This window comes from Trachinotus anak, unplaced genomic scaffold (assembly GCF_046630095.1).
Source record: "Trachinotus anak isolate AG129_WGS33_773 ecotype Australia unplaced genomic scaffold, CSIRO_AGI_Tana_v1 ptg000011l, whole genome shotgun sequence".
NCBI classification, from domain to species: Eukaryota; Metazoa; Chordata; class Actinopteri; order Carangiformes; family Carangidae; genus Trachinotus; species Trachinotus anak.
In genome coordinates, this window is record NW_027273862.1 from 2463127 (window position 1) to 2471832 (window position 8706).

At 40.9% G+C, this 8706-nt stretch overlaps 1 long non-coding RNA gene across 1 annotated transcript; it reads left to right on the plus strand.

The window, feature by feature from the left end:
- Window positions 1–825: 825 nt before the first annotated feature.
- On the plus strand, window positions 826–7261 carry LOC139628481 (uncharacterized). Its single transcript, XR_011692791.1, has 3 exons — window positions 826–1663; window positions 1748–1831; window positions 6583–7261. It is a non-coding gene; the product is annotated as an uncharacterized lncRNA (long non-coding RNA).
- Window positions 7262–8706: the final 1445 nt, after the last annotated feature.

An 8706-nucleotide genomic window follows, 5' to 3' on the forward strand; every position in this document is an offset into this window, starting at 1 on the left:
ACTAAACTGGTGGCTAGGTCATCTGCTCGTACACATGGGGCTTGTACAATGTACAATTCCAGTATATATATATGATAATGGCATGCCTTTTAATTTTGCAATTTTCTTATAAATTTTATTATAGCTTATAACATCTAATTAGAAGTATGTACATAACAGTTAATTGCCATTGAATAAATGGGAGACAACAGGTTGTAGTAATGTGACACCTCATATTTTGGGGGGGTCATTGTTACAGTAGATTTTTCTGGCTTACACATAGGATTTCACGCTGTAAGAGCCCAAAATGAACAATAAGTGAATATTGTTACTGAACCATTTATTAAGTAACATAAAAACACCCAAATGCTAATTAGCAATTAAAAATTGACAAAACAGCATGGGGTGGATATTCTCAATATCAGAAATGAGCTCTGAACAATGAACTTCATGCATTGTGTCTCTCCTTAACAGGGAGTATTTTGTGGGTATTTCTTGTTGCAGCCTCACTGTCATATACTGCACCTCACGAGCAACAATTACTTTAACAAAGCTGATAATAATGGGGATACTAATCAGCCATTCCCTGTCAGTAAGAGTAATTTTGGTTCTATATATGATCCAGCCCTACCTAATGTGGGGCACAAGGAGCTACAAATGGGATCTAATACCCATTTTACACTGGAATTAGTGTATGTAAGCGTTTTGTTAAAATGTGGGCAAAGCCTTTAAAAAAGGCCTTTGACACTGCAGGAAGCAACACCATCACATGCAGTGACAGAGAGCTGCTAGCCGCCATGCAGACTGAAATAGATCCAGTGTGTTTCATCCCCGGGTTGGTGCTCCTGTGGGTGTCGGAGCCTCCATGTGAGACGCTGCAGTCACGATTGCATGTTTTTAAAACTTATTTCGGGGCTTCAGCTCACTCTTTCATCCCCGAGCACAATGTAGTTGTGTTGCGTTTACATCACTGTCGATCGTTGCCAGAGCTGATTGTACCTTTTTATACTGCAAAGAAAAGCCTGATGTTAACAGGTTTTTTGATCAGTGTAAAACGATCATGAAAAATTATGTTCGATTCTTTGTTTTTTCTTGTGAAGTACTTAATAGTGTTTCCTCTTCAGGCCTTTAAAAATAGTACACAAGTCATACACATACACACCTGGACAAGGGATCAGAGATAGAAATGGCTTTGCATGAATTGGTCACAAGAAAAAAAGGATGTGAAGTAACGCTGCAGTCAAAAAATACCAAGTGACAGTATAGTAGTCATCTCTGAGGGAGCTCTTTCATCGCTGTGTTTGCAGTTTTGTGGTATAAATGTAGAAATTAAGCTCCACAATTTCAAATTATAATGCTGAGTGGAGTATAAGAAATAACATAACATTTCAACAATGGTTGTTAGAAAAAAAAACTCTCCGTGGAGGCAGTAGACTTGCAGCCTCTCAGGCTTATCCCCCCTCCATAACAGGGTTAATCGGTTACACCTGCTCTTTTTGTTCTGGTGAAGCACTGAGCAGCCAACATGACACACACGCTGCTGTTTACATATGCATGCATGCAACTCCCTCTAACTTCAAATGATCTCCTTTACTTTTTAGCTCAACGCAACGCAACAACAGAAAAGGATGTTAAGATTTATGAGTTGGGAGAGAGACAAGAAAAGAAAGAAAGATGAACACAGGTAGCTACAATATACTTTAGCATATAAATAAACCAATTCATCAAAAGCTTTTTCTACAAGAATAAACACTAATTTTCCTGACAGTGACCCTGACAAATGGCTGCTCCAGGCGAAGTTACGGTGTGGTCAACCCAGCAATGCCACACTGCTCAGCCAACCCGCCAAATGGTAAGAATGACCCCCCCCCCCCCCCCCCCCCCCCCCCCCCCCCAGCGCTCTATAGAGCTAATAAACGGCCGGTGTTCAAAAGTGCTGTCAGTCCATTCTTTGCTTGTTTGGGTTCATCTGGACTAGTGGGGGGGGGGGGGGGGGGGGGGGGGGGGGGGGTGAGGAGCAGGATGGAGGGGTGAAGGGTGGAGAAAGGGGTTGGGGGGGGAGGCTACAATGGGGGGTAGTGACAGAGAGAGACAGTGAGGGAAAAGAAAGTGATAGGGTGATGGAAGCAGGAGCGGGGGGGGGGGGGGGGGGGGAGGAGGATCATGGGTGCAGCTCAGCTCGGCTCAGCGGCCCGCCTCTCTGGGAGGACTGGCGGGACCCATCGGCCCATCACTGGCACTTTATTGATTTCTACGCAGTGTGCTCTTTGTCAAAAATCAGATACAGTGCGAGCCCTCTGGACCTCCTCACCTTTTAAAAGCACACAGAGAGCCTTTTATGTGCTGAACCGAGGCGCTTGTGTGCATGTAATGGTGTGCGATTGTGTGTTGCGCTCTTTGTCTGAGGTCACAGGGTTCCATGATGGACCAACAGAACAAGAGAGATGAGAGGAGCCTCGCCTGCTGCGCTTGTTATTGCATTGTGAGCAGATTTCTTATCGAGACAAATATGTTTTGATGCGCTTTCGAAGCCAGGACTGTGGTGTAATTGTTTCACTCTGGTCAGACACACCGTGGGCTCATATATGCATAATGATCAGATATTGTACATGTGATCTTTCGCCATAAAGAGAGACTCAAAATATGTTGTTTCAGAGCCAAAAATCAGTAGTGGTAGGAAATCTAAGTTAAGGTCAAAAAGTCATCAGTTAAAGCAGATTTGTAAGCTTTGCTATTGCTACATAATCTAGCGTTAGCATTGTTTACTTACCAGTTTAGAAGAAATGTGAAGAGATCTGCATCAAACTCCATTAATTTACCCACCAATAGCTGTCTCCAGTGGTGGAAAGCCATGTCTGAGTTAACTCTGGTTTTGCGTTTTTCTGTATCACTTTTTTTCTTCCACTGACATTAGCATACTGACCAGCTAGCTCCAGTCCAGTCAGCCCGTCTTGTCACTTTCTGATACTGAGTCACTGTAGTGTCAAGTCTGTCCTGAAGAAATGGTGCTGCTCAGAGGATGTATTATAACCTCTTGTATTGTAAACACAACGATGACTGAAGTTCTCTGCAAGATTGACCAGCTGTTAATGCTAACCTTAGCTATGTAGCAATAGCGAAACTGACAAACATATCCTTTAAATGTGTAAATATCAGAGTCACAATGGATTGATTCTGATGAAGTCATGTACAGGCCCAGACAAGTTGTGGAACAAATCATGGGCAGATATTTGAAAGTGTCCTGAATATGACTCTAAAATAATTTATCTATAACTATCAATAGCATGGCACTAATGGTCTTATAATAGCTCCTCAGATGATTAAAAGTTGGACAAGGGGGGGTCAAATCTGTGAGAGGCGGAGGTAAACTAGAGAAACAGGGGTTGTTGGAGTGAGCTGGGGTCCACTGCCCAACAACTACTCAACCCCCACCACCCCTACTGCCCCTCCACCCTCAACACAGAAAAAAAAAAAAAAATATGCAGCAGCCAGGCTCCCATTGAATCCCAGTGATTCATTGCCCAATTTTAAACTGCCAAGCTGTTAAATTGCATCAGGTCTGCCAAAATTCATTCCAAGACTACGGAGGAGATATGAAAAATTAAATGTCATCTCGGCTACAGTGGAAAACTTTTACCTCTCCTCCTAGTGGGGGCAAGAATATGCTAGATTCTGTTATGATCGATGGCCACGCGGGACTACACTTAACCTGCTTAGTGATGTCATGTTAGGCTGCAACGCCTGTTTACTTTCAGCGAAATGACAGCAAGGCATAAACTTTATCAGCCAGTGACATCAGCCAACGCTGTCTCTCTCTCTCCCTCCTCTCTGTCTCCCTCTGTCTCTGTCTGTCTGTCCGTCTGTCCAGTTCTTCTCTTTGTCTCCATCTTTATGTTGATTTCTAGATGCATGATTGTATTTTCTCCCCTGTATTCATCAGTGTGAAGCATTGTTTAAGTGGGGAATGGAAGACAGAAAGAGAGACGGGGAGGGTAGTGTGTGAGTGTGTGTGTGTGTGAGTGTGTGTGTGTGTGTTTGTGTGTGTGTGTGTGTGTGTCCCTGTATAAGTTCACCACAACTTCATGTCTGAATTAGAGAGAAGATAGTGAAGCAGCTCTGTGTAGTGCAGGGCCGGCTGTGGTCAGTTATCATGTCTTTCCACATGTCTCTTCTTTATGTGGCTGCCTTCATTTATGATTTTATAAAATCTGCCGGGTGTCAGATGGGAAAAATAATAACTTGTGAGCACAAATCAGATGTAGTGCTTAAATAGATACAGTACTTAGTACTTATGCCAAGGTCTCCTACTGCACTGAAGCTTTAGTAATGTCCCTCGCTTGTATTTAACAACTCAGACAAAGTGAATAATGACACAGACTCAATCTCAATCTTAATTTAACCAAATACATGAATGAGCTACTGGATAATTGTGAATTTCCCTATAGGGATAAATAAAGTATTTCCTTTATTTATTTTTTTAAGTCTGCCAAATGACTAAATGTCTAAATGACTAAATGTCAAGCTAATGTATGTAATGTCAATTACTAATTGTTACTCTTAAATTACAAATTCAAAATCAATTAGTCAATTTTTATAACAAATCAGTGTTGAGTTACTGTAACAGCAGGAACAGTTACAGGAAGTTAAAGGGCGCTGTGTCTTCTGTGGTCAGTTCAGGATCAGGATCCAGAGAGTCAGCATCAGGCTAGAAACTATGTTTGACTTCATTCTTTCAGATAGCTTTAAGGTAGGCAGTCAGATTTTTCTGCTGTCACTTAGCCCCAGTTTGGGGCTTTTGTGTAGTATCATTAATAATGCATAAGAGGCACAAATTGGTGCTAATGTGCACATATATCACTTTGTACATACAGTATGAAATAAACAGGGAAGGTTGACAGGCCATGGACGGTCTAAGCTAAACTGGAGTTTCATGTGTTTTTGGACATGGATGGGTTGTGTAATGTAGTTTTGTTGTTTAATTTTATATTCTATGTTCTGCTATGTTTCCTCTGTAAAGGTTTTGAAATCGTTACACCGTAAATAGTGATGTGAAATGCAGTGAAGTGAAAAAAAAAGCCTGTAACTGCTGATGATTTGCTTGTTTTAATTTGTTAATTTACATTTGTAGCAGCCTTTTGTTTTTCGCACTCGGCGCTTTTAGTGTTTTTGCATTACAAAGAGCAGAGCGACTCTCTGCAGACCACTTCTCCACAAAGCAGACTGTCAGTTTGTATCAATCTTACATAAAAATGTCACCAGATGACATTAAATGGCTTACTTGTTGTTTTTCATTTATATATTCATTTATTTATTTTTATTCCCTTTCATCCTGAAATGCAACTTGACAAGAGTTTCCCTCCATGATCGCCACACAATAAACACCGGATCTGCCCCCCCACCCATCTCTCTTTTCCTGCCTCTGCTCCTTTACGCACTGTGAGGCGGTGATATTTATTATTACGAATATCATTTGTATTAATCATCAGGATAAATGACTGGTTTGGCTATCTGAATGCCTCATTTAGAGAAACTTGGCTCCCATGTCATGGTTATAAATTACAGGCAGGCCTGTGTTTCACCTGAGGCTCTCTCTCCTCCCTCTCTTCTCCACTCCTCTCCTGCATGTGCACACACACACACACACACACACACACACACACTGACACACACTGGCTTTTTTTTTCACACGTTGAACACACAGACATCGATGGTGTCATCCTGACACAGGTGACATCAGCTCAGCGGACAGTGGTATATGCACACAGGTGTACCATGTTCACACACACACGCGCACACACACACACACACACACACAACTTGTTTTTACAAGAACACAATACCGCAAAATTCCCCACAATATGAGGAATCACATAGCGCCATCATGATAATAAATAATTTGATAAAGTCTTACCTAATTATCTGGTTTATGTGTGGTATGCTCTTAATTCTGATGGTCAACATCAAGTCAGATATATCCATTTCTAGAGCCTTAAATCAAGTTTGTCTTCAGAGGCCCAGAATAACAACACCTGGTCTAATTCATTCCTTTTTAAGCCTCACAACAAATGTCTTGCACTCCAGAAAGTCCCACAGCAGGTCTGAGGACTGGGACGTAATGAATACAGTGAGTAAAGGTGACTGACACTGTGCAGTTTCCTGCTGTCAGAACGTCAAACTTTCTGAAAATCTGTGTTTTCATTAAGTCTTTCTCTGAATGAGCAACATAAAGATGCCTGAAGAAACTAGTGAAGACAATTATATTTTTATGCCATCAATCAATCAAAAGCAGAGGCTGCTATTATAGCTGTACAACATGTGTATAAATTTACAATATACAAGCTCTGAATTTTCTTTTATTTCCATTGTGATTGGAAAAAAACAAATTAATTAATAAATGACAACAAGTGTTGAGGGATGGGCTAATTGCTGTTAATACTGGTTTTGTAACTCCGTCTGTGTTAATGAGGGACCCAGGGTCTGGGGAATTGTTAGAGTATGGTTAAAGGGCCTATGAGGAAATGTTGTTAATTTATGTTTTTGGCAGATATGTTCATACTGAACATATTAGAAAAATGTTCACGACATATTTGTTTCCTTCTTCAGGACTCTGGATGTAAACCATGATCCCTGGTGACAGTTGTGGGCACCATCCACCCCAACCAGCCACCTGGAGACTCGGCCACTGTTTATGAATGTAGAACTTCTTTCACTCATATTGTCTCTAAACATAATCCTGCATTTACGTTTCCTACAAAAGATATTTGGCATTGGAACATAATTTACGGGAGACACAGCTGTTCAGATGATTTTTTTTTAAAAACAGCCACAAAGTTTCACGTTAAGTATTAACTGTAATAAGAAAAGGGTAAAAATGTTTCTGTGAACCTGGGCATCAAAAGTGTTTGTGCTTTGATTGCAATATTGCAATCATAATTTTCTATGTGTAAGCAAATTGTGTCCAGTGACACACACACACACACACACACACACACAGATGAAACAGGGATACGGTACAGAGACACAGACATTTCACAGATTTGTTGGAGGGGAGGGGAGATTTTTTTTTTCTTTTTTTTTACATGTGTATACTTTCTCCCCCCTCTACATTCCACATTTCCATGTGATTAAATTATTCAGTGGTACAAACTACAATTATGCTTTATTCAAAATTATTAAAAATTCTCACCAGGCTCGGAAGATGTGAAAGAATTTATTGCCTGCTTATTTTTCTAATTTGCATCATTGATTCTGGTGGTGTTTGAAAAGCAATGATGCTCCCTATAACTACTCACTCTCTCTCTCTCTCCCTCTCTTCTCTGCATCTATCTACCTCTCTCTCTTTGATAGGGAAGGCATGTATTAGTTCATGAGGAGGGGGTGGGGGCACAGCCGAGAGGGTTAGGGGGCAGGACGAACAGCCGTTTTCCTCCATCGTTAGATGTGCAAGCATCTGACTTCTGTCGTGGGAATGTGTTGTTGAGTAATTTTCATCTATTTATTTGACTTTCTTTTTTTAATTTATTGGTTATTTATTGGAGCTTTAAGAAAGTCCAGAAAGCAGGATGTGAGAAATATGTGCCTCATTACCCGACACCAAAATTATGAATATTTTTGGAACGTTAAAATAAGGGATCAAACTCTTATCTGCCATTTTGCTTAAAGATGGCATTTCCATGCATTAAATATAGATGTGGAATTTACACTTCAAAGTTAGGCCCATTACGTGAGCCATTTGTTATTCTTGTACCCGCAGATCCCTATGGCCAGGTTATGAATGATTAAACAGTGAGTTAGTGTAAACTTGATTAAATTTTCTTTCAAAGCAGCGATCTCCTCAGCAATTTGGGAAGAGGGTTGGATGGTGTGAGAGACAGAGAGACTGTTAAAGGGATAAAATAGGGAAGGGATGACACAAAAAGAGTTAGAGACAGACAGAGAGAGAGAGAGAGAGAGTATCGCCCCGCTCCCTCTCTCATCGCGTCTTGAATCCTGAGCAATGACTGGCTACTTTAGCAATTAAAATCCGGGGCAAAGACACAGCAGCTTGCTTTGGCCCAGAGACTGGCCCATTCATCATCCCAACTGCCATAAAATAGCACTAGATGGATTCTTTGATTTTAGCTTTGGAAGAACATAAATCAAAATCTAAACCATGGCCTGTCACAAGCATCACCAGAATTATCCATTTGAGAGAGAGAGAGAGAGAGAGAGAGAGAGCAGGATCTAGTCTCATTGTTTCTCCTCCTCTTCACAGACAAACCCTCACACCCACTACCTATCCCCCTGTGTGACACCCTGGTAATCTATAAGTGTCTCGTAATGAGGCTTTTTCTGCAGTTCAAACCCAGCATTCATCAAGCATTACAGAGAGGAAACCTAATCTAGAGTGCTTTGTCAGGGGGAAGGAGGGGTTTGAATAGGGAACCTGGATGTAAGACAAAACATGAATATCATGTCCAATACACTCTTATGCAGAGAATCCTAATGCAAATAAAATATTAACATGTTCACAACAACTGTAACTCCACAAAACTGCAGCAGCATCAACCAAACTAAATCAACCTTCTTAACTATATAAACAGACCATTAACAAGTTATCCAAATTGTCTTTAAATAAAATCAATGTTGTCACTGAGAAGCTGACAAGTTAAAGCCTGAATAAACACGTGGAGAAACATTAAGAATGTGGATGGTTCCATATAGGACATGAATATGAAAATGATGTGT